The sequence below is a fragment of the Poecilia mexicana genome, unplaced genomic scaffold (assembly GCF_051168715.1).
Source record: "Poecilia mexicana isolate PSO_F unplaced genomic scaffold, ASM5116871v1 scaffold_7, whole genome shotgun sequence".
Classification (NCBI taxonomy): domain Eukaryota; kingdom Metazoa; phylum Chordata; class Actinopteri; order Cyprinodontiformes; family Poeciliidae; genus Poecilia; species Poecilia mexicana.
Window position 1 is genome coordinate 31,099,106 of NW_028263376.1, and position 27,004 is coordinate 31,126,109.

At 39.5% G+C, this 27,004-nt stretch overlaps 1 protein-coding gene across 1 annotated transcript in view; it reads right to left on the reverse strand.

Moving 5' to 3' along the window:
• The window catches only part of LOC106925021 (neural cell adhesion molecule L1.1-like), a 46,118-nt gene extending 33,672 nt beyond the window's left edge, over positions 1–12,446 (reverse strand). The window contains exon 1 of the mRNA XM_088007465.1: positions 11,998–12,446. The gene's annotated coding sequence lies outside the window, so the exon portion shown is untranslated. The remainder of the gene's footprint in view (positions 1–11,997) is intronic.
• Positions 12,447–27,004: the final 14,558 nt, after the last annotated feature.

Genomic DNA, 27,004 nt, shown 5'->3' on the forward strand with positions numbered 1-27,004 from the left:
CTGCAGACTGCCTGTATCTCTTTAAAACACATAGTTGGCTCACAGTTTTCTCTGATTAAGTATAGCTGAATTTCTGTGAAAATGTGAGAACAGATTAACACGTTTAAATGTCTCCTGATAAATAAAACGGTGGGGTGTGTCAGTATGTGGGTGTTTTTGATGTTTTCTTGGCTGTGGATCAGGGGTGGAGGGGCTGAGTTTCAGCTAATTGATCTCCAACCTGCCAGACGTCAAAGTGTCCTTGGGTAAGACGAGGAACCCCCACACTGCCCTCGATATGCTAATTGCTGTGCAACGGGGTGTGCATTGTGTGAGTCTGTGTGCAAATGGGTTAATAATAGAGCGCCTGATAACAGCTCAATCTGTCTGCAAAAACAGGAAATAAAACGAGTTCATTTATCAAAAAGAACAGCTCCAACAGATAAACTCTTTCCTGCCAGGAAACATGCAAATCTCTTCTGGTAAACAGTTTCACAATATGGTCCCATAAACAAAAGAAAGCTTTCAGAAATCACTATAGATGATCATAAATTTAATGTTTAAATCTCAAATAAAATGTCTTTAAGACGAGCTGAAGCGTGGCTCACTGTTTGCTTGGTGGGTTGACTTCAACCCCCTCCGACTCTTAGGGTGTTTATTTAAAGGGTCTATCTGACCTTGATGATATGTGCTCTGTTAGACCTGAATGTGTCTTTAAGAGAAAATGGTTTTAATGGAGGAATTATTTATTGGTGAAAGCCTCTACATTTCTAATTAAAGATGAAGAAGAACAGAATAACCAATAAACAACATAGAAAGGTAAAGGCAGAAGCCAAAAACAAAAAGTTAGTCAAAAAGTGAAAAATTACTAAATTGTGTATAACAATATTAACGCTAACTTGAACAGGTTAGGTTAGTCCCATGGTAAATACCAAACATGTTTGTTATATTTTTTTAGATAATGAGATTTCAGTTTGTTCAGTTCTGTCTATTCTGAGCTGTTTAGGGTCTCCTGTCACTTTAAATCCAATTAAGCCACTGCTGGCCATGCCCCCTGACTCAATGTTTACACTCGCAAGTGAAAATGGCTGCAAAAAGATGTGCAATTACACAACCATTCATATTTGAAAAGCGGAAGTGGAGCCTCCTGCACAACCAACAAGAATGCAGCAAGTGGTTTCTGGATGGCAAGTCAACAACAAAGCACTTGTTTTTTCCAGCAGCCATTGTAGAGCGCATACAGTGGTTAAACTAGCTGACCAAACGTGCTGGAGCTCAGCTTAGGGGTTACTAGGTAACAGCCAGAGTTCCGCTGGGGTTGTTAGGTAACAGGCAGAGTTTTGGTGGGGTCGCTAGGTAACAGGCTTTTGGTGGGGTCACCAGGTAACAGGCTTTTGGTGGGGTCACCAGGTAACAGGCAGAGTTTTGGTGGGGTTGCTAGGTAACAGGCAGAATTCTGCTGGGGTTGCTAGGTAACAGGCAGAGTTTTGGTGGGGTCACTAGGTAACAGGCAATGCCTGCAGATTTGTGACGTTACATTTCGGAGGTTTTTGAAACAGCTCATCTTCAAGACACCAAAAAACATTCATTTATTGCCAAGAACCAGATGGGTAATTTGTTTAAGTGCTTGGCTGTTTTTAGAAGCCATAGAAACTCAAATGGAAGAACAAAAACATGCAAAATGTAGATTTTGCATATGTTCCCTTTCAAAACATTCTTCCTGTGTCTCTCTTATGTTGCGTTTTTGTGACATTTACAAACTGAAATCTAGAATAAACTAATTTCAGCGCCCAGAACGTTTCTTTTCTCATTCAAATTAGGCATTACACTGAAGCACTTCTGGGTTACCACCCCCCTTACATGACCGCCCACACACACACACACACACACACACACACACACACACACGCACGCACGCACACACACACACACACACACACACATTTGCGTGGCTATCTTTGTGGGGACTTTCCATTGACTTCCATTCATTTCTACAGCCTAAACCTGACCTTTACTATTTTCCTAATCCTAACCATCACACACCTAACCCTAACCCTAACCAACCAAAACTCAATTGACACCTTAGCCCTAACTCTGACCCCTGACCAAAAAACATGGTTTCCCCTTGTGGGGACCAGGCTCCGGTCCCCACAAGGATCAATTGGTCCCCATGTAGTATATGTCAGGAACATCGTCCCCACAAGGTATTACAAACAAACGCACACATGCACACACACACACACACTTCTCGTAGACACAAAGCCACTTGCCCGTGTGTCTCTGTAATTTCCTGTCTCCAACACGACAAACAAAGCAATTGCAGAGGAATGCATAAATCTGTCATTAGTGAAGGCACGCTGCTGTCTGAACAGCGACCCACTCCAGCTGGGGTCCATTAGATTTAGCCGAGGGGCGAGAGGTTCCAGCTGAGAGCGGGGCGAACCCTCAGGGCGCAGAGACACGTCAAGCAAACATTTCACTCCCATCGTTATTCCGGATTAGTCAAAAATACAAAAGTTAATTTTTATTAGTTAAGAATTAAGGTAAAAGTATAACCTGCCTATGAACTACAACAATCTGCTTTCACCTGTTTCCACAACAACATATTTGGGCCACTGTAAGTAGAAAAAAAAGTAGTAAATTTCTGCCAAAAAACTCAGAGACTTAGAGACTAGTCTCGGAAATTATCTGGAAAAAAAAACTCAGAAAATTTCCATGTTTTTTTCCAGAAAATTTCTGAGAATAATTTAAAAACATTTTTTTTGTGTGTGAATTTTCTCACCATGGCCTTAAGGCGCCTTCGTATGTCATGATTATAAGATGACCCTTTTAAAATCATACCTCGGGTTCATCAGTCCTCTGACTGACCCAGTGGCTGCGGGGTTTCTCTGGACTCTGGTGCTTCTTGAGGTCTGAAGGACAGACTAAAGAGGAAGTACGCTTCATCCGCCAGGCAGACTAAAACCCCAACACCTGAGGAGGAGCGCAACGCTATCTTTTCATATTTTCTCACACAGCAGTGGAGCTTGAGAGCGGATGTGATCTATGCAGGACTAGATACTGAATGCAGATATCATCTGGTTTTGGTACCACATGGTGCATCTTCCTGCTGAGAATTTTTAATTTGAAAGCAGGATTTCATCCCTCTGCTCTCAAAACTTCTGCTCTCTTTCCAATATCCTCCTCAGGTTTCTCCCAGCACAGATCAAATCGAACTGCTCACAAACCTTTCTGCTCACTTGCAAAAAGCCCTGATGGCAAAAGACGCCGCTGTTGCTCATTAATATTCATAAGCACGCTAGTTGCCCGGATGTTCGGACAAACAAAACACAACAGAGAGAAATCTGAACAAAGATGATGAAGACGTCTCGGGAGCTTTGTTTCAATATTCTTTGATACAGAAGCTGGAGAAACTTAAACGATGGTTGAAATGCAGAGGACTCAAAGTGAGCGGAAACAAGGCAGCAACAGTTGAAAGGTGGGTTTGTTTTCTGGCTACGGACAGCGTGGCAGCTACAGGGAGGCCGAGTACCCAAACGCTGGACTCAAGTACTTCAACATATTTTTACTCAAGTAAAAGTAAAAAGTAGCATCCAAGAAATTACTAGAGTAAGGAGGTATTTGTTATAAAGTCTATTCAAGCACTGAATAATCGATCAAATTATCAATCTTTTAATATTTAACAATTAGTTCCTACCCAACTCTGCTTGTTAGTAGTAAAATGGCAGCACTTTCTAAATTTAGCAGTTTGTCATCTGCAATCTCTGCTCTTGCTGTACCATCGCCTAGCAACCGTTCCAGCCAATAGAATGGCGGTGTTCCTCTGGGTGCGCTTGATAATAACTCCTGGGTGTGCCTGTGTGGCTACCACAGATAGCTGTAGCTCCTCCTCTTTGGTTTTCTGCTTCTTCCTGCGCGTTACGGCTGTCAGGAAGTCATGACATGTTTACAAAAGAGAAATCGTTTGATTTCCAAATGAACTTATTGAGTCTTAAAAAGGTTTTGGCCAAATCGCCTGCGATCGTTTGTCGTAAACACAAAACTGATAGCACATCTGTGTTCTCTGTAGTCAGTATCTGCTAAACCAACCTTAAATGCCTGCTCTTCGTTTTACTGAAACTGTTTTAGACCCATTTCAAGTCGATGATGTTGTCAATTGAAATAGATCTGATTTTTTTACTACTTTTAAATATTTTGGTTAAATAAAACAAGCAGGCTGCTTCCAAGCTGTAAGTTCTCGACTTTTGGCAGTAAAATCCCTCCATACATGTTTAGCGAATTAGCTTTGTTCAGGCTCCACTTTCTGTGATACATTTTTCATTCCCCACGGCGTTGGTCTGCGGTTTTTTTCCTGAATAATCCTTTATTTTACTCTGTTTTGCTTTGTCAGCACACACCAAAATAACCCAGAAAAAACTCTGCTTTCTGTCCACTGATCTTCCTGCAGATAATTTCTGGTGGAGCAAAGATAAAGCTATATAGATCACTTATGTTTGTAACTTATCGCACAAATATCTAATCTAATTGTAATGACAGGCAGAGTTAAGAAAGGTTTGATTGATCGATCAGAGTCGGTCTGGTTCTCCATCCAGGTTTTATATTTAAAGCCAAATCACAACAGAAATATTTGACATAAATTCACTGCTATTCCCTCATGGGAGGTCTTGTTTCTTCTTTTATTTAGAAAACCTTTTTCTTCATTTCCTGTGAAGCTTTAGGGCTCGTCAATGAGTCAGAGGGGAAAGACGTAAATGTGCTCAGTGAAATATGTGTTGATGTCCCTCCCATCACTTTCTGTCGCTCCCCATCGCCATGGTAACCTCCAGCGCCACACGGCCGGGTATCCGTCCCCATCCCCCGTCCCTCCGCCCGTCCTCCCTTCCCCCTCTCTGTCTCACCACACCTCATCTCCAGAGCCACTCCCAGCATCCACTTGACTCACCTCCAAACACAAACACGCACACACACGCACACACACACACACACACACACACACTCCTCCCGTCTTCATGTTCTCCTCTCTGCAGCACGTAGAGCCACAGACTTTTTAAATCCAGTCCAATCATAGAAGGGAAATCTACTCGCCTTCCGTCTGTAGCAAAAGCTACAAACCAAATGCATTAATTATGAGACGTCTGGAGAATTACTGTCTAAGTCTTTAGGGGTTTATTTTGTTTTAGGGTAAAACAGAGACAGCTGAAGTTTAGCTTCCAGTGCCAAACCTGAAAGTGAGTAGAAACAGGAACATGCAGACAAATAACCACAATCACAAACATTTAAGGCAACAGGAAGAGGTGAAATAATCTACTTCATGATTTTTATCATCCATGAAGGCCTCATTTTTCTCTCTATAACCTACTCTAGCGATCTGAATAAGTTTAGACTGTCAGGGAAAATGCCCAGGAATTTTTAAAGTGAAGATTTGTGAAGTTATTCAAGACGTTGTTGTAAATCTGTCTTTGTGTCGTAGCTTAAAGAGGCAGTGTTGAGTTATCCAGGCACATAATGCCATTTTATAGCATAATCCAGTAACTATGTTTCCTTCACTTGTTATAAAAGAAACTTGATTTCATAATTCAACACCTGAAAAGTAACTCTGTCTCTTAAGAAGCTCCTGCTCCATTAACCCTTTAACATGCTTTTAAATCATTTCTCAGCGTTTCACCGAGAAGTAGCTCCTATAATGAGCTCTGCAGATGTTCCACCAGCTGTTTGCTCCTTCAGACTAGCCAGCACCAATTAGTAGAGTGAGGACTCGTGGGGGATGAAGTTCTGAGGAGCAGCTGACGGCACATAAACGCTTCTCCTGAAACGGAGAGTTGCTTCTTCGCCATTAGCACATTTAGCAGAGAGTGCATGAGATTGACTGACAGCGATAAGCCCCGCCTCCTGGCTCTGATGGCTATTTGCCAGCCTTACCTCTGTAATGATTCAGGTTTATTCCTCCCCCCGGAAGCAACTTGACATAATCTAAAGGTTTTGATGGCTGGAAGCGTCAGCCTTCAGTTTGTATCAGCTTCAGATCAGCAGCAGCTCTCCATAAAGTCACAGACAGGCAAACTGACAGACAGTCAGCTCCTGGTTTCTAGAGGAAATGTTGCAACATTGTCCAAAAAATGTATGCCTTTCAGGCCCAGTGTGCAGTTCTTTGTGACTCTGTGGAAAACATCACCAAGCTCATCGTTTTCCCAAAACCCAACGCCGCTCATTCCAACATGTTCGTGTAAAACACAGGAAATAATTGTGCAGTATTTGGCCGGCAGTCAGATGAGTGATGATGAAACAGTTAGCCGGAGCGCAGACCAACACAGCGGCCTCTGTTTTTATGGTCACATGATAATAATAAAAAATCAGAGGTCACATATTTGTTACTCGCAGGATGAGTGTTTCTCTTTGTTCTGCTGCTTCTCTTCAGCGAATCTGTTTAAGTCACTAAAGTTAGATTAGCTGCTTCTGACCAGATTAAGGTCTCAAACTCAGATAAGCTGCTTAAAACAGTCTCTAATGTGAGCTAATGTTCAGTCCGACAAACCAACCAACACACACACACGCGCACACACGCACGCACACGCACGCACGCACACACACACACACACGCGCACACACTCCCAGAGGAAGGAAGAAAAATTAAGCAGGGCACGCCTTAATTTCATTAATACAACAACCTCGTCTTAATGGGCACAAGTGGAAAAAAACAGAGCAAAGAAGAAAGCAGAACAACGGATGAGAGAAAGGGATGATGGATAAGCAATCCAGAGGATTAATTTAGCTAATCTCATTTAGTCAAGCAGACCTCCATCTAACCCTCATTTCTGATAAAAAACCTTTCAGTCTGGCTCTGAAACGCTAAAGACTCACTTTGTAAAAGGACAAGAGGCCATTCTTTCCTTTATGTAGAACAGAACCTGGAAGCAGAAACTGAAAAAATGACACCAGAAAGTCAGAGAGCTATCAGAAAATCTTTTTTGTGAGGTGAAGGTTAATGCTTCCAGTAAAGTTTTCCAATTATTCAAACACTTTAAATAAGTGGAACCGCCGTAGTTTCTGGGTTTAGCGACCAGAACCGGCAGGAATAGCATCTAAAAACATCATAACTTCATATTTTAACAGTTCAAGCACTAGATAGGGAGAACCCCTGCAGTGACGGGCTGCTGCATCCTAGATGCACAACGGAGCGTTAGCACAGATCCTTCCTGCCAGCAGCTGTTAGGCTTTATAACCATCACTTCTCCCAACAGACGTAGGAACTGTTTACACTCCTGCTTGCATCTGCACAGCTTTTTACGCATTTTAAGCAACATTTCTGTTCATATCTGCACACCTCTTTTTATTGTCACTTACTTTAAATATTTAGTTCTTTTTAATGCACAAATACACAGGTACATTTCGAAAATCTTTTACAAATCTTTTCAGCTGCATAATCCTAATATAGTAATAAAGTCGCTGAGTTGGCAACAGTGGGATGATTATTATTAACTGTTAGCATGCAGACATGACCTGCTGGGTGGATGTGGAGGCTGATTTTTAGACCTTTTCTTCACATGGACGTACCGGCCGAGCACCGGTCTCCCAAACGTAAGGCTGATTTATGAGCGAACTCTTAGCTTCGGCTTTCTTGTGTTGCGTCGCCAGCCTGTTTGTGCACGAGGTTGAAATTTCACATGCACAAACTTTGCCAGTCGCTTGGCTGGAGGAGGAAAATGATTTTCGCCGTAAGATGAGCTGGAAATGAACGAAGAGGGAGCGATTTTGAGCTGTTCACACCTGCTGTTGGCGATGCATCCTTGTTTCCCAAACCTGTGGAAACGAGTGTAGACTCTCAGCAAAACAGCAAAGTTTGAAGGCATCCGGACCGAATTAGTCCAAGAATAAAAGTTCAAACAGCCGGAGGTTCAATGAGCTTGAGTTTTTTAACTGCTAGTTTGGCTTTATGTTGATGTTATATAGATGTAGAGGCTAGCTCTGTCAAAATGAACAATAAATCAATTAATGGCATAATAAAATAAAAGAATCTAATAATTTCCATTTGAATGATTTATCGTTTTTACTGGATGATAAAACTCTTCAGTCTGATGCTTTGGTCTCATCTGGCCTTTTCTGTGAAAGACAATTTTGTTTACACAGACTTTATAATTAATTTATTTACATTTCTGTTATTTGTTTTGGACATTTAAATGTCTTCCAGTTCCAGTGATAAGGGTTCATTAGAAAATAAAGCTTACTGAGAATATGTGACCATTATATTACTTGAAAATGGTCTCGAAACAACAATATTATTGTTTATTGCAATAACGTTTGGGACAACTTATCGCCCAGTAAAATGTGTAATTGTGGTAGGTCTAATTGCAGTTTTAGTTTATTTTCATGTAGCTTTGATGAAAACATCTGAACGGATTTTTACATTTCAGATCCAGTTGAGAGTTTGAGTCGAGACAGAACCGATATTTCTCAGTTTGTGGTTATTGGTGGAAACAGAAGCGGAGCTCAGGAATCACCAGAACGTTTTTCTGGAACCTAAAGTTCATCTCATAAAGCAGAAATATACCGTATTTTCCGGACTATAGAGCGCACCTCACTATAAGCCGCACCTACAAAGCTTTTTAAAAAACTGGAAACGTCCATAAGCCGCTGGTATCTGGAGATCTGGCAGTACAGGCTGCCGATCTGCACTGCCAGATCGGCAGCCTTCAACTTGAAAGCGGCATCATCTTCATGATGTTTCCATGACGAGGGGCTATGAGTTTGAAAACATTTCTCCGTCATGCCTGCTGCTAGCATGTGCTTGTTCTAAATGAAAATTAGCACTTCTTTGATTTCCAATTTTTACTTCTAATGATTCACCTCCTGCTAAAGCGCCCCCTGGTGGTTGAAGAAAAATCCACAGAAAAACCGCACGGGGCTGCAAGCTACATGGTTCAAAACATGGGAAAAAAGTAGCGGCTTATAGTCCGAAAAATACGGTAATTAAAAATAAACATTTTTCAACTAAATTCACAGCCACAAATTAACTATAACAACGATTTTCAATGAGAAACTGAATATGCATGATGGAACAGTTAGACATTTTGCAATTAAATCTTTACTTCAAATAAGTAAAAAACAAAACAAGAATGTAAATATATTTATGTCATAAAGATATATATTTATATATATAACTTTAAAAACCTGATGAAAAGGAGTAGGAAGAAGTCCAAGATTATTATATCTGATTGTCTCATGCAAATATATCACACATTATTCATATTAAACATTAAGTTTTGCTTGTAATATTCATGTAATAATAAAATCTAGTCTGAGACTTCATTGAAAATTGCAAACATCATAAACAGATCTGGGCGAAAATCCCAACATGTTGTGAGTAAAAATAATTAGGGAATAAAAATCTGCTGAAAACAAGACGGCTGCTTTAAGCTCAGCGACGCAGAGCATGTTTGGGATTACAAAGAAAAAACGGAAAAAACGCCTCCATGTTATCGTAGTTTGGTTCCTTATGAATAAGTTTTGCTCAGTAATTTAATTAATCGCCTTGGCAGCAACGGTGAGGTCATTCAGCGCCGTCGGTTATGAAACAAACAGAAGATCTATCAAACATCATCCAGTTAGTGTAAAGACTGGATCATCTTCAAATCAAACTGAAGCTTTAAAAGACGTCTTCATACTTTTACTGGCATCCAGCAGGAGATGTTCAGCTTTCTTCTTCATCTTGTTTTATTTTTTATCTTCCTAATTGAAACTCTGCCATGTATCTGAGTGGTTATGCTTCTATTGTGAAAGACTTTAATAGCGCTCTAATGGATTATTGACTGGGGGAAAAAAAGAAGCCACCTGGAAGACGATAAAGAATATTTTATTTTATTGTATGGCAAATTAAGACCGAAGTATTTAAACATATGGATTACTTTCATTTTGGCTTCCTCTAATGACAAGATTTAAATGGGAGATAAAATAAAATGAACTCAACGAGACGAGAGAGAGACTGAACGTAAACCTTCAAACATAACAGAAACTCAGTGATGTCAACATTCAGTCATATTCAATAAATTAGAATACGCATTCTGATTAAAAGTTAAATAACCTAAAAGCAAGTATAAAAGAGTCTTCATTTCTCTATTAAAATGTTTTATCTGAAATAGGGATTTCAGACGTTGGCTGCATTCCCACCAGGCCCATTTAGTCCGACTCCAGTCCATTTGTTTAGAAAGTCTGGTTCGGTTGGTGAGGTGTGAACACTAAGCTAACTCTGGTTCTGTTTGAATGTGAATGCCAAGCGGACCGGAGACCGCTTCAAAAGCAGGAAGTGGACTACAGCGCAGGGCACTCTGGGTAAATACAACCAAACCAAACGTGCTAGCCTAGCGCTAGCAGCAGAAATGGCTCCTGGTCTTTAGCCAAACATTAAAGAGAAATCCTCCAATAGCTAAAATCTGACGCCTCCATCTTGTTCCCATCTGGTGAAGAAGGAAGTTGCTCTCAGTGTCTTCAGAGGTTTTTGTGTCGCTTCCTTCAGTGGCTCTTGGTGCAGCGCCCCCACAGGCCAGGAGGGGAACAGGTCACTCAAAGGGTTTGGCTGGTTTGACTCAGCGCATTGTGAAAGTTGATAGCATCTCAGCAGACCCCACACATGCTGGACATGAACTGTTTAGACCTCTACCTTCAGGTTGGCACTAGAGAAACAGGTTTTCCCCCCAGACTGTCTCTCTGATTGACACTAATCAGGAGATACTCAGAGCCCAGATCAATATAACGCATGTTAGCACTGATTCAACCTTGTCTTCTCTTTTTTTAAAAAAAAAACAAAAACCTGTATAAACGTATGGGAACAAACCAACAACAGGTAGCTGGATGTGGAGTTTATCTGCATTCATTTTGCCTTCAGTTCATGTTAGAAAAACAAACCCAACAAATAACTGGAAGGTGCTGTGCTGAGCATTAATTATTCATCTGAACTCTTCTGGTTTCTGCAGTGATTGTACGCTATTTTTATTTTCTCTAATCTAATCCTAAATCCTTAGTTGCTGGTGTTGCGAACAGTCTGATTGTCTCTGTGCCTGAAGGAGGCGTCGACCTTTTAACTTCTGGTTCATAATCCTGATTGAGTGTAGCTGCTAGTTTCCGTTTCTGGATGATATCCAAAAACTTCTAAACAGAAACACGAAGTATCTGGAACGGCATTCCTAAAGCTCTGACCTCAACCCTTTTAAAAAGTAATGGACTTAAAACCAGGGTCTGTTGAAGGAAACAATTTAATTTATGAACTCCAACAACTCTGCCAAAAAAAAAAAAAAAAGGTCAATAGTTTCTCAGAATTAAGGCAGACGTGGTGCAACTCAGTGATTTAAGTGATTCAGCTGCAGCTGACTGTGGAGAAAAAGAGGGACTAAAATAAATCATTTTAATTTATAAATAAACTTCTGACAGCAGAATGTCTAATGTCTTGATTTGAAAAGTCTAACCAGATCAGAAACAGATTATTCTTCATAGAAGGTAATCTGGAATAGTTAGGAAGCTACACACGTGTAAATAATTTATCACAAATTCTGCTATAGTGCATTATTTCATTTAATATTAATAAAAACAAGCGCCTGCAGATGATGGCCGATGTCAGAGTGGGGAAGGAGGAACTCCTCCCTGAAGGCTGGTCCAGTCCAGTTTCTGAGCCACCTCCTGACCACAGGTGACAGCAAAGCAGAAACGTGAATGAACCAGAGAAAAACCAAACGCCTCCCCGACTGGTTTCATTTTTCTTGGCCAGACTGCCACTCCTACCTCGATCCACATGGGGATTTCATAAAGCAGACACACACACTTTGGGTCAAATTTAAATCAATGTACCTCCTAGGTTCTGCAGTCCAGATTAAGGCGTCCAGGACTCGTTTCAGTGTTTCACAGACCAACTCAGAGACATTTCAGCTTTCCGTACCTGCGGCTGTGTTACGTAAGAGACGGTTGAGCCTCCAGCTGACACACAAACACACTGACACCAGACACACACAGCGGCCTGCGAAGCCTTTGTTTTACCTCTGCAGGTGTTTCCCCGTCTTCCCGTCTTTTATCCTTCTGTTTTATCCCTTCGTTTTCTCCTCCTCACATTCCTGTCTCCATCTCCGCTTCTCCTTTATCTCAGCATCTTTTCACTTCTGTCTCCTGGCTCGTTCCCTTTCTCCACTCTTTTCTCTTCTTGCTTTGAATCTGCAGTGGATCATAAAACACACCCTTCAGAGCTCCGTCTCCAAACCCCCCCGTTGCTCCGCTCCCGGCTCTCTGATTGGCTCATCCGCACCGATGACATCAGCCTCCTCCATCGCAGCCTCCCTCTCTCTCCATCTATTCCCTCGGTACTTCGAGCCCCTCCCTTCTTCTTTACATCCATCTCCCTTGGTCCCATATTCTGCTTTTCATTTTTACTGGTGGTGAACTGGTCAGATTGTTGGAACACGGCTCTGTTGTTCTTCAAAATGCTGCTACATCACATCTCTGTGTGCAGGGATGAAAATTATTTCAGTAATCAGTTGATTCAGATTTACCTAATCTTTAAGTATTAACTGATTTTATGACAAAATTTGAAGTTTTATCCCTATTGTCTAAAAATGATAATATTGTTGTTTTGAAACCATTTTCAAATAATATAATGTAATTACATAATGATAATGCAAGAACACATTCTCAAAGATCAATAAACTTTAATTTCTGATGAATAATTAGCACTGGAACTGGAAAGTATTTTAAATATCTTAAATAAATAAATAAAACTACAGAAACAACAAATAAAATGAATTATCAATCAATCAATCACATTTTATTTGTATAGCACATTTCAGCAGCAAGGCATTTCAAAGTGCTTTACATAATTAAAATAAAAACAGCATGTGAGAAAGAGATTTAAAAAACATAATTAAAATGTAAACAGTGAGAAAGAGAAATAAAAAACTGTAGAACTTTAGTTGAGACGCCGTCAACTGGGACTCCAACCCTTTGGACTTCAGTCAAAACGCCGTTTGACAAGGAATTTAGTCAAAATTATGAAGTCTCTGTAAGCAAAACTGTCCTTTCAAGAAGGGCTGGTTGAAACAAAAGCACCAGACTGAAGACTTTTATCATCCAGATTTTAAAAAAGAGAAAAATGATAAATCATGCAAATGGAAACTATTGAGTTCGTTTTAATTCATCATGCGATTATCTGATTTATTGTGACAGGCCTCCACATATATTTATGTTAAAAAAACGTTAATTAAAAATGTTTTTTTAACGTTTTTCAACTCCAAGCACTTTAATTAGTAACTTCACATTAATTTTCATTCAGACAATTTGCCTTTTATCTATCGAAATTAAAAGCTAGCTATCAAGTTTTTAATTTTGCTTAATAAATGTAGTAAATTGTATTTTTTGATATGGAAATTTTCGTATCAAGAATAATGTTATTTTTATGCACACAGACTTTCACTAATTTTACTACTTAAATATGGAAATATAAAAATGTAAATTTTGTCTAAATATTTTTTACTATGTTTTATTATGTTTTCATCCATATTTAATGTTTAAACTGCTCTTTGACAGTGAGATTTTCCCCTTTTAAAGATTTTCATACAATCACTGCTCAGGTTTTCTGAATATTATGTATATATTTTTGATTGATTTATTATTTTATTAATTTACCACCTAATCTTTTGCTAAGGCTAAAGTCTAATCCTGTAAAATCTTTGGAATTTTTTTATTTTTGAATCCATAGTTTAATTGCTGAATGTTTATAAATCAAATAAAGTTTTTTTTGTCTTCTGTCAACTTGTTTCCCGTTGCTGCACTTTTCTGTTAAACCACTAAACTTTAATCTGCTCCTGCCATTATTCTGACATGTTTTCTACATAAAACACAGAAGACAAATTAAAATACACTTATGTGACCACTAGAAGGCGCTACCACTCACAGTTTTAACATGACTGAATACGGGTGAATTTATTTGTCTTTTAGTGGTGCTGTGGGCTTCATTCACCCTTTCTGCCATAAAAAAGGTGAGCATCGCCATAGCAACCATTGCTCGTTACTTAATGAAGTCCATCTTCCAGTTAGTTACCAATTCTTGATAAAGCTAACAGAGGAACCATGGTTTAACTTGCAGCAACGTTTGCACCATTAAGAAAATCCAGAAATTTTCTTGATAAATTTTGAGATTTAGTATTTTAAGAGTTGTTTTTCTTTTTTTAAAGTGATTATTGCAAAGTCCCGTAACGCCTCTCGGGAATAGACAAATGATGGGTAACTGCTTGTGTGTATTTATTATTTAATAAAATCCACAGCATCACAGTCATAAAATAATTTAGTCTCGTATCTAGTTTGTGTTGCTGGTTGTTCAAGGATTTTTGAAATTTGAGAAGAGGATTACCTAAGATATGAAACAATGAATATATGGTGTATTATATATTGTTTTATTTCATATTATCAGAGTCATTGTCATAAATGTTTTAGCCCTGCTGTGGTGAGTGGAACCATATTGTTTTTTTGTTTGTTTTGTTTCACTTCCTGGTTTTATTGCCGCTCTGTTTTCAGTCATTTTGGCAGACATTTTTACCCTGACAGCTTTCTGAAGCTGGGTGCAATATGGCGACCCATTTGTGCCCTTTTTGTCAAACACGTTGGGAGCCGTATGATAATCGTTGTGAATGCCCCCCGCGGTTGGATGTGGCTCGTTTGATAAAGGATGTGGCAACCCCATGTGGTGCCGCTGATCTCGCTCAGCTAGAGCATATGTTGGGCTGGAACCGTGTGTCTGAGGAAAAACACGTCTCTGCAGCATCAAGCAAAGAACAGACAGGAGATTGCTTTTAAAACAGACAGGATAACCCAACATGGTTGGAGGAAAACTTTATGAGGCAGTGTAGCCCATCTGGGATTATATCCACAGCAGCAGTATACAATTTGGCACTAAAAGAACAAAAAATTATTTTTTTGCTTGTTAACAAAGAAACTCATGTTGTTTAAAAACTGTTTATTTTTTAAAGTGGAGCTAAATCCAATGTGAAAACAGTTTTATATCAAATATTTGGGGAATCAAACAAATTTACACAAAAATACAATTTGCAAATAAAACTTAAAAACAGCATGCTTAGCGACCAATTTAGACAGTTTATTTGCATAAAAAGAGGTTTAGTTACTCTTTAAATGGTGCTAGATTTGTAAGGAAATTGGTGGAAATGTGGGTTGAGTCCGTTAAAAACACAAAGCGATAAAAAGATTCTGCATCAATTCCAAGTCACCACTCTTTGGGAACAAACATCGGCCAAACACCAACCAAGAAACATACGGAGCCCCCCAGGGGACATGGGGAATTTTTTTTCTTTTGCGTTCCCTCGCAAAACTTTTGCGTTCCCTCGCAATACTTTTGCGTTCCCTCGCAAAACTTTTGCGTTCCCTCGCAATACTTTTGCGTTCCCTCGCAAAACTTTTGCGTTCCCTCGCAATACTTTTGCGTTCCCTCGCAAAACTTTTGCGTTCCCTCGCAATAGGTTTTGCGTTCCCTCGCAATACTTTTGCGTTCCCTCGCAAAACTTTTGCGTTCCCTCGCAAAAGGTTTTGCGTTCCCTCGCAATACTTTTGCGTTCCCTCGCAAAACTTTTGCGTTCCCTCGCAAAACTTTTGCGTTCCCTCGCAAAAGGTTTTGTGTTCCCTCGCAATACTTTTGCGTTCCCTCGCAAAACTTTTGCGTTCCCTCGCAAAACTTTTGCGTTCCCTCGCAATAATCTACTGATCAGTTCATGCGGCATAATTGATACTATAAGCCTTTTTTACGGTGGAAGCCGTACTTTCTGCTTTAATACAAGCTTATAAGGTTTTTCCATGGACTATTGAGTTATTATCGCGGGGTAATAAGTCATCTGATTGTGTCTCTGTTGTGTTCGTGTCTGAATGGGTTAAAGTGCAGCTTTCTGTGCCGTTCCATCTGAGCTTTAACAGACATAAACATGCAGTAAATAAATCGATTTTCAATCAGTTTTTACACCAAAGCGTTAATAATAATAAACACGTTTTCACTGAGGCTCTATAAGAGCAATATGAATGAAATAAGTAATTATTGATATGACAGGAGCAGCGGCTTTGACACCTGGTGGTGGGCGTGTCGATGTGGGCGTGACGTCATGAAGTATGAATGGGAAGGTGACGCTGCTGGCTCGGTGTGTGAGGCAGCGGGTGAGCTGGGGGGTCAGTCCTCGCAAAGTTTGGAGCATAATAAAAATTTAAAAAATCGATAATTGTGACAGAACAAAGAAGAGGTTAGGAGTTGATTGATACACGGACAGATGAGATTCCCCGAGTTAATCCAGTGCGGCCGTCTACCACCATTAGTTTGCTGTGTTTTATAATAATAAAACGTGTTTATTACGGCACAGAAAGCTGCACTTTAAACCATTCAGACACGAACACAACAGAGACACAATCAGATGACTTATTACCCCGCGATAATAACTCAATAGTCCATGGGAAAACCTTATAAGCTTGTATTAAAGCAGAAAGTACGGCTTCCACCGTAAAAAAGGCTTATAATATCAATTATGCCGCATGAACTGATCAGTAGATTATTGCGAGGGAACGCAAAACCTTTTGCGAGGGAACGCAAAAGTTTTGCGAGGGAACGCAAAAGAAAAAAAATTCCCCATGTCCCCTGGGGGGCTCCGTAGAAACACGTTTAGCACGTTTTCAAAAAAAGACTTCTGGCACACACTGGACACAATATATGTCAAACCAAAATGGGAAATATAACAAATAACAGGGAAAGGTCTGTATTATCACAATCCAATCAACCACTAATTCTGCAAAATAACTTAACTAGAAATTAATAATGGGGTAGCTCTACATGTTTAAGCTTCTCTGTATATCTTAAAGTATAAATAAAAACTATAAAATTGACTTATTTTGCCATTTGCTCAGGTGCATTTTCAGGGCGAAAAAAACTATTTTAGCCATCAATTGGCTATATTGTTATTATCTGAAGCAAGTGTTAAAATAAACTTATGCCAACGACTAAGATATTTTTAATTACAAGAATAAAGCCATAATATTATAAAGTCATACTATTAGTACAATAAAGACGCGAAATTACGCAAAAGAGTCGTTTTAATGAGAGCAATGCTTCGATAAGAGCTGACGTGACAGACTTGTAAAAATGTAAGTATTTTTAAAATTACTAATAACTTCATTCTCCTAATTTACAGCCTTACTCTACTGATATTATGATTGTATTCTCATAAGAAGTTTTATCCTATCCTTTTTATTCTCGAAAATAAAAGAAACCTTAGCGTGGCCCTAACACACCGTCATAAAAACGATGCCGTTATATTAACCTACCGTCTCCTGCCGTTAAGGTTCAGCTCCTCCGTTAAGACGGTGTGTTGTCTTGAATGGTAAAAAACGTCTGTCTCTGAATTCCGGTGTCTTATCAATCTGATATTTCTCCATTATTACCTGCAGCTAGGCTAACCAACGGAGGGTGAGCTAGCATAGGGCTAGCAAACGGCTAACCAACGTTCACTGAACGGACGTTTAATGGCGTCTCATTTTACGTCGGCCGAACGTTGTCGGCAAACGTTCTTGGCAACGTCCAGTGCTAGCTAGGTCATTACAGTCTGTTTTGATGAGTTTATTCTAGTTTTTCTTTCACAGTTTTCATATTTTACCCATCTGAAATCCTCTTCTTTGCTGCCTGGTCGAATAGTTTAACGTCCTTTTTGTCTTTATTGCTCAGTTTGTTCAGTCTGCGGCCAGGTTCAGTTAAGTCTTGGGTTGGACTGTTAACATTTAAATTGCTACTCTTATGGCTTTTCAGGAAAACAAAGCAGGTTATTGCCGTATCCTGATTATATCCTCTTCTTTTTTCCCATGTTCTGATCTTCTGCTTTGCAAATTGAGTTTGTTTCTAAGCAGCTATCTGGTCCATTATCTCCTCCACATCAAGTGGGTGGTTTTTCTCCTCCATACATTTCCTCCATCCTTCTTCACTAAAGCTTTAATTCAGTTAACCTCAGTGTGTGTGTTTCTGTGGATGTGTGTGTGCAGGAGAGAGGGGATGGTTAAAACGCAACAATCAATAAAATAGATGCTGATCATGGTTTGTGTCCTTGTCTCATGTCTGCCATTGTCTAGGACATGTCATCAATACTCTGAGACGTCTGTAGGGATGCTGTTTACTAGAACCATGACTCAGTCTTCTTGACTGGAATACAAAACATCTAGCAACACACACATACACACACTCTGATAACTTGTTGATCAATAACAACCTGTCATACCTTCACCTCTTCAATCTCAGATTATAAGGACAGCAGAGAAGAAACAAAGGATAAGTATTTTAGCAAGACTTGAAATGTCATTCCTACAGAAATGTCTTGCATATTTTTATTTTTGGTAGACAATGAATTTGCTTTTGGTACTACAAGTGATTTTAGGTTTGTATATTGGACTTATAGAAGCCCAATATACAAACATTTTTTAAGGTTTAATTATCTACAATTAAACCTTAGATTTAGACCACTTTACAGTCTAAACCAGGAGTCCTCCAGGCCCCAAACAGCATTAACTTCTGGGCGGCGACCCACTTTACTGCTTCAAAATATGTAAAGAATTATACTTTGGAATGTTTTTTATTCGATAGTCCTTAATTATTACATTTATTTATGTCAATCAGAAACATACATACATACATACATACATACATACATACATACATATATTTTTAATTGAAAAACAGAAAGCAAAACTTAAGAATAAAAAGGGGTTTCAATTTTTTATTTTTATTTTTTTCTCATTTTCTCTCCAGCTTTGAGGCCCCTCTGGCGCCCCTTGGTGGCTCTCCAGGGGATCGCAGCCCCAACACTGATGTAAACTACGGTGGCTATAATTATTTAATGTCGTAATTAAATTAGATTATCATTTCCCTCTGCAGCCTGGTGTTGCTCACCTCCCGGAACCATCTTGCTGCTGTTGGGAGACAAAATGTTGATAAATTGGAATATTTTTATAGTTTCTGTTGCAGAAGAAAAATATACTGTCCTACTCCTGCTCAGCTAAGTAAAATGTCTAAACGTCTAAGCAAAATTCTACCTGTAGGGATGTATTGAATGTTTTATAATTTCACAATATTTGAAGTTAAATTGAAGATGACAAAGTTACTAAAGCGCTATCTGTGTGTTACCCACAAGAGGGCGCTCCAATATAGAACATAATACGTTTCTGTGTTCTGTGGAGTAATTTAACTTCCTTACAAGAACTGCTCGGAGTTTATGCGTTTTTAAGATTCACATCAGAAGCAAAGTGAGACATTGGTTTGTTTCTGTTTTTTTTGTTGTTGCCTTGGTAAGGTGAGGTTTCGAGGGAGAACTTGACCTTACTATCTGTATGTTTTGGAGAATTTGGTTGTAGCTGATTCATCACTAAAATAAAGAGAAAAGAAGAAATTAAAAGAGATGTGCAGTAAGGATCAGACAAAACAATTTTATAGTGAGTAATCAATTATTATGACAATCGTTTAATCAATTAAAAATAGTTTGCAGATTTTTCATGTTACTACTTATATTAGCCTTTGTAGGGATTATCCGGACCGTTAGATGGAGAGCGGGTCAGAGGTCAGCCCAGGAGCTGGTGGGTGGGGCTGGCTGCAACAACAAGCTTTTCTTTTGTACAAACATGTACATGATTAATGTAAATGAATGAAATAATGTTCCACATGAACTAGATTCTTGCTCTTAATTTTTAGTTGTACACAATCTTAACCTAAAGCTAATAATATGTAATGATTATCTATTTACCCTTTGACTCGCGCACGGCGCTCAGGACATGCGCAGTGTTTGTCTCGGAGCGGGAAAAGATGCCCATCTATTCATTGGTAATAAATTTACCTACATAAATCATAAGAAAGCATATAATAACGTGTAAATTCAGCAGCTCTTCGCTTTCAGAGACGGTGAGGACAACGTCCAACCTTTAGCATCACTTTGAAAGGAAGCTCAAAGAAAGGTAAGCTCCGTAGAGGTTAGCAAAGATAGCTGCACAGTTACAAATATAAAGTTAGTAAGTCACGTTATTGATTGGATTTTTACCTGTATGTTTTACATCCAGTGAAAACAAGAATGTTGACAAATAAACTGGACAATATGCTGACAATTTAGTGACATTTCCACAGTTGTGGTCTTGAAATAAAATGCCAAATCCTCAATGTCTGAGACCAAATGGGGCCGAGACCATAAAAAGAGGTCTCCAGACCGGTCTCATACAACACTAGTGTGTGTATGATTGTGTCTTTGTGTTGGATTATGATGGCTGTATGCTGGGAAATTAAAATGTAAAATAATTCAGCTGGAGATGAAAAGAGTTTCAGGGAAACTTTTTATCTTCAAAATCAGCTTCATCTTGTGACTCTGAGCTGCTAATTAGCTCTGATGCTAACATTCAGAGGCTGATATCAGCTGGAAAAGGTACAGTCAAAGAAGAGACTGTGATAATTTTATTTTGGGCCTGGCAGCAGTTTCTAAAAGTGGTTGAAGGGTTTGAAGGACTGGTTGATGGGCGCAGCAGGCCGAACCGTTTCCAGCCTCTTGATGAGTGGAAATGAGCACAGCGTGTCAGTATCTGCTGCAGATGAGCCAATGGCAGCATTTCTCTCAAAAAGACTGGAGAGGATTTCTGCAAGACACGGTGAATGATTCAAACTCTCCAAAGTACTTTAACACCGAACCCATAGGGGGCAGTGTAGCGCAAAGGTAAAACCTATGTCAGCCAATCAGAATCCTTCAAAACAACCACAACTTCCTGTTAGGAATTCAACATGGCGCCAGGAGGTTCATTAATAGGTTGAACTGCTTATAAATGGCATTTTAGAATGCAAAGTCAATAAAACACAATGTTGATTGGAAATCGTGTGAAAGTAAGTATGTGGAAATATTGGACAAGTATATATAGATGTCTACATAACAGCATAAGCTTTTATAATTTTACATCTTAAGGCGATTTTAAAGCATTATTTTAATGTATTAATTTTACACACATGGACAAAAGTATTGGTGACCCTTTGTTAAAAATATCAGGTGTTTTGGTTTAAGGCCCTATTCCTGTGACATCGATTCCTAACTTTTATACTGCAGAAAACTAAATTTCACTCAGTAGTTTTGGTCCAGTTTCTAGTGTAAATATCTTAATACACTTGAAATAAGAGAAAAGGTTATTTTTAAGTTAGCTTATTTATTATTTCAAGTGCACTAAGATATTTGCACAAGGTTTCTTTTGGGTTTTAGTTTATTTTCTGACCCTTCATATGGAATAAACATAAGTGCAAATGGTGTAAACAGAAAAACATGTTATAACAGTTATAAAGGCGTGCACTGGAAAAACTTCCCCACACTGCATGTGCTTGAACACGAAGCAGTTAGTTGTTTTCAATGTCATTAAAACCTCTTTAGAAAGCTCCCTCTCCCACTGGTGGGCTCCTGCTGCTTCCTGACACTTATTAATGTCGTTGCCTGGAGGGGCCGTGACTCCCACAGTCACTACTGCAGTCCCGGCGTGGGAACACATTACAGCCAAGCATCAGCACAAATGAGCTGCTCATGCTCACAAACATCTCCCAGTCGCACCGTTTCAGCTGATCAGACAGCAGGCTTTGTTACTGACATACTTTAATCTGCATCAGGGGATCATTGAATCATAACACGGGATAAAATGCGGAAATGTTGAACATTTAAAGCAAATTACTCCTGATCTCTGCTTTAGAGATGGTTCTGATGTGGTGCCTTAACAGTGAGCTAATTGTTAGCTGAACGCCGTAGCGTTTTCTCATTTTCAGTGCATTTAGCTTCCCTAAACCAGGGGTGTCCAAATGTGGCCCGGGGGCCATTTATGAGTGAATCTGTGTGGCCCCCCAACTGCAATTCAAGAATTATGAAAATCTCGCCTGTGCATCACAGGCTTGATGCAAACCTCGTTTTTAACCAGGGTGAAATGGTCACCCTGATTAAACATAATATTTTTTATATTGTAATTTTCTCACAATAGAAAATGTTAACGCAAATATGTAAAGACTTTTACTGAAAAGTTGACTTTTATTTTATAAAAAGTTTATTTTTTATAAAATAAACTTTTATTTAATTGATTAAACTTGGCTAAACATAGCAGGTGTTTTGAAAGGAAGCAACTAAAATCTTTTTCTTATAAGATAATAAATGTGTTCAATCAAGCCCAAAAGAATTTGAAAACTAAAAATTTATTTTACTACAGAAAATCTGCAAAATCATTTTAAAGCTTTGGATCTTTTTTTTTTTTTTTTTTACAAAAAACAACTTTACTGCTTGATTTTAATTTTTCTATTATTTATTAAGTTTTTGGGGGACATAATTGCTATTCACTTGTCGATTTTGGCCCACATGACAAAACGTTTTGTCATGTGGGCCAAACTAAACTAATATTTCCAAATACTGTCAATCAGTGTAACTGTGTCAGGTGTGATATCTGCCCATTTCCTTCTGTTGTAATCTGCTAATAGCTCATTTTTAGCATTTTTACTAACTTTTAGCACTATTTTGTAAACTTTGACATCTGTGTTGAGGTTTTGGTTATTGACTGTTAACAAGTATTTAGACGTTAATATTAACGCTTTTATTTTGAAAACTGTAACTCCAAAGTTCTGTTTCTTCTCCTCCATCGTTTGTTCCCAATAAGCTGATTTCAAACAGGAACAAAGCAGGAATAAGATAAAAACAGACAGTAGAGAACAAGACAGACATAAACAATGTCCAGGGGCTTTACACACATAAATTATAAAGTTAAAGTTAAATTGGTGCTTGAGGGTTGTAGTTTTTAAGAGCAAATATAATTTGAAGTTAGCACTTTAGCATTAGCTCCTGCTAAACATCTTGTTGATGTAGCACCTTAGCATTGATGCATCTTTTTAGGACATCCACCTTGTGTTCTTCAATCCAGTGCAGCTCTATCTGTGGCACACAAAGCATCCAGTGTTGTCTTGCCGGAAAGCAAATCCATGATTTAGAATGGCCTAGTAAAAGTCCAGACTTTGGAAAGACATGATTGAATCTCACTGAGTTTAACTTATTTGGAAACAAAAATGGGTAAAAGGTTCAGTCTCTAGATGTGGAAACTAAAAGAATAGAAAAAAATAACTTGCTGTCTTATGAGAAAGCTGATTAAAATTCAGTCCAATTAAAAAAATACAAATCCAAAAAGGAAATGAAATGTAACTCGTATTAATTCAAATTCTTCCAAGAGTTATTGTAGATAGTGATGGCTGTTGGCAGAGCTCTTGTAGCTGTCTGTATTACAGTGACTTTGAAGAAGCCTCTGACTGAAGACACACTGTCAGCTGTCCAAGACAAGGACACCTGTTTTAGGTTGTCCAATAAAAGCAATATTCCTCTGGAAAGGCAGGAATTAAAATTTGAAAAAGAAAGTACAGTCACTCCAACATGCAGCGCAATGCTAGAATGGATGCTTACATGAAATAAACTAAACATCTGTCATTAGGTCAAATAAATACATCTGTACCTGGGTTCTGGTTTATTACCAACATAAACAAGATTCCTGGAAAGGACGAAATGATTTATCGACCTGCTTTCAGGAGGTATTTGTCCTTGATCCTCACCTTCTGCTTACAAATTAACCAGCTTATGGCTGCCGTAACACCACTAAACAAACATACAAAACACTGATTTCTATTTAGTTTAACAGTTTATTGACCGAGAGGAAAGGAAAGTGAGTAATTGAGCCTAATCACTGCAGAGCTGCAGCCAGCATGCCGTCCGGCCTTGTGACAGTTTCATTATCAGGGCTGATATGCAACACAAGAGTCGTTTCCCCCAATGATGGCCCTGCCTTCCACACCTCAGGACAAGTGAGTGTGGCTGACATGACTGTGGCGAGGCAGCGACAGAGAGGACATATCATTTGGCCACAGTGGTTGGGTGTGGCAGCCAATCACGGCGAAGAGCTCAACTCCTGCCCCGGCGGCTGAAACCTGACAGAAAATTTACTTTATAACGGCCTTTTTTTGTTTGATTTACTGGGTTGCAGTTTTATTCAACCTTCAAGCTTCTTCTTCCCAGTGGGAGAAAACCCAGAGGAACCAAACTTGCTGGAGGGAATGTTTGTCCTGTTCTGGTTTGGGTGCAGCTTTGCAGTGGGGCAGTCATGAAAGCTGTTGTTTTCATGGAGCTTTGTGCATGAAGGGTGATGGAAAGGTTCTCTCTGGGTACTCCAGGTTCCTCCCAAAGTCCAAAAGAATACAAGCCGATGTGACTGGCAGACATTTTGGGAGTCGGGCCTCAAGCGGAAAAAAATGAGGAACCTTTGTAGCCAGCAGACTGTTGATTGCACCTCCTGCACAATTTGCATTCACTCACAGGAAAATAAATACCTGTCTCTGGTTCTATGTTTGAAAGACACAAACCTTTATGTGTCAGTGATACCTACGAAGCAGCTGGGCCTGGTGGGTCCAGGAACATCAACTCCAAACAAAAATGCATTTTTAAGTGCTGTAAAGAAAACAGGATGACATCCAGACCTATGATGGTGTTGGTGGCCCATGTGGTGTTTATAGGCACCAACTACAAACCACTATTTGAACCATCGTGAATAAAAAATAAATCAGTTCAACAGCACTGAGACCACATGCTGCTCATTTCAGCCAAGCAGATTTCTGTAATGAGGAACCCATGTTCCAATTATGGACTTTAGCTGAGGGGAAAAGGTGTGTGTGTGTGTGTGTGTGTGTGTGTAACAGAGGGGGAACTGCAGATGATTTACCTGAGTAATAGTTATGAGGTTTAAATGTCGGTTTATCAAACTAAAAACGTCAGATGGGGGCGTTCGGTATTTTGTTGGTTCTGGTTGGCGTCTGGTATGGAGTTGGAGGTCAGGTGGTATTTTGGTTCTCTGGGGGTTGTTAGGATGTTTGGTTCCTGGTTTCGCCGCCTGGTCTGTCTGGCTAGTGGAGCCTCTGGGTTCTGGCTGGGAGCGGTCCGCAGTGTGACTGTGGGTTCACTGACATTTGGGCTGGCTGGGCAGTGACAGTGGACCTGGGCTTGGTGTTGGTTCTCCCTGAGCTGACTTTGCAGTGAAGGTGATGCAGCCTAAACATTACTGACATATCCTGGTTAGATAACACACCAAGGCTCTTTACATTATTACCGGAAGCCAACTGACTGAGAATGGACCTCTGTGGTACTCCACAAGTAACGCCAGAGCAGGAAGAAGACCATCTCTACCAACAGCTACCTCATGTTTCACTGCACTCTGAATCTTTCATTGCCAGGAAGGTGCACCACTGTTCCATGCTTTCTTTGTGGATATTGTCTCCTTCTGTGGGTCAGTGGAATCCCAAAGCCTGAGAAATGTCAGGAATGGGGAGGAAATGGAGGAAGATCTTCTGTAGTAATCCCTAAAAGGAGCAGCTGAAAGGAAGAATCCAGCTTACTGTAATGGGTCACTCACCTGACGCTGACTCATTGTGACACATTGCTGCTCTATGGTAATGTGTCACATATTCACTCCGGTGACAAAGATGCACTTGGCAACGATCCCATCATGACTATGAAACATTGCTGGACAGTTTCAGATTAGAGTCCAGGGACTGTACTCTATGAGGTTGGAATAATACAAACAGGAAACAAGGAAACAATGAGCCGATTCATCCCAGCACTTCCTCCTTTCAGCAGATTATCTCCTCAGAATGTGGAAAGCAGGACAGGCGTCTCATGAAACTCAGTACGTTTTGTACATCCAAGTGTTTATCAGTGTTTCTGTGCCACAGCCATCCATCAAGAAACAATTCAACATGTAACTGCACTTGGGATCATGCCGTAATTGTTTTCATTCTTGTTGTGTGAAAACTGCAGGCCAAACTGAAATGTCACATTTTGACCTTGCTTTTAAAACAGACGAATGTTTCTCCATGAAACCCAGCTGAACAAGACAATCAGCAATATTCTTACAAATTTAAAATTTGGAACAATTTCGTCTATATTCTACCCAAATCTTAGGTTATCCCTTAAGTTTTCTGGATGTCTGGAGCCTGTTATAAAGGCACAATCCATAATTCTTAAGCTGAATCCATGAAGAATCATAAGCTTTGACAGAAATGTACCTGCATTTTCCCCAAAGATCTATCAGTGTAGCTTGGTCTAAACAGGTCTAAATGAAAATGAATGGTTTTCCATATCTGTAGATTTTAAAGGCCTCCAGAAAAGCCAGTGTACCACTGATCTGGTCCACTTTAAGCTGAAGTGGACCAGATCAGTGTGGTCAAAAAATGATCAGTTTACCTTTTGACTGGCAGGCTCAGGCCTCCAGAAGACGTCTGGTGTAAAGATCTGGCTAAGGTTTCCATGTTGTAACTTCTTTCTTTGTTGGCTGAAAAGACGTGCTTGTAAATTTTTCATGAGCCTCCACTGTCGCACAGTTGACTCATTTCCGCGTCTAGGTAATGATTGGCAAACATTTTCCAAAAATAGCATGAGTCTAAGTTTAGAAAGAGAAGATTAGAGGACAGTCTGGTGCCATGCTGGAGCAACAGGCAGGTTATCTTCACCTTTATCTTGCAGGCGAAGATAAAGTGAAACATGAGTCTGAGCTGTAATCTTTATCTCTTAACTCTGAATTCAATGGATGAAGCCTGAAATCTCAGACTGTGCAAATACCTGTGCATGTACATTTGCACATGTAGAGGTCATGTGTGAAGAGAGAACAATGGAAATCTCACAATATGACAGTAAATTTACTAAGCTGCATTAATGCAATGAAGAACAAATACAGCAGTGTACTTGGACGCCTAAAAAACTAAAGAGAACAAAAAGCAGAAAAACAATTTAACCATTTCATATTTATATGATGGATGATTTATTTATATATCTTTCAAAGCATTTCAGAAAACTTGCAAAAGGTTGTCAAGATTGGAGTCGAAACCTTGCAGCACCAATGCCATGTAAGTTCCCTATGGACCAGCGCCAGTGGTCACTGGAACAACCTGCTGGAAAGAGACTCC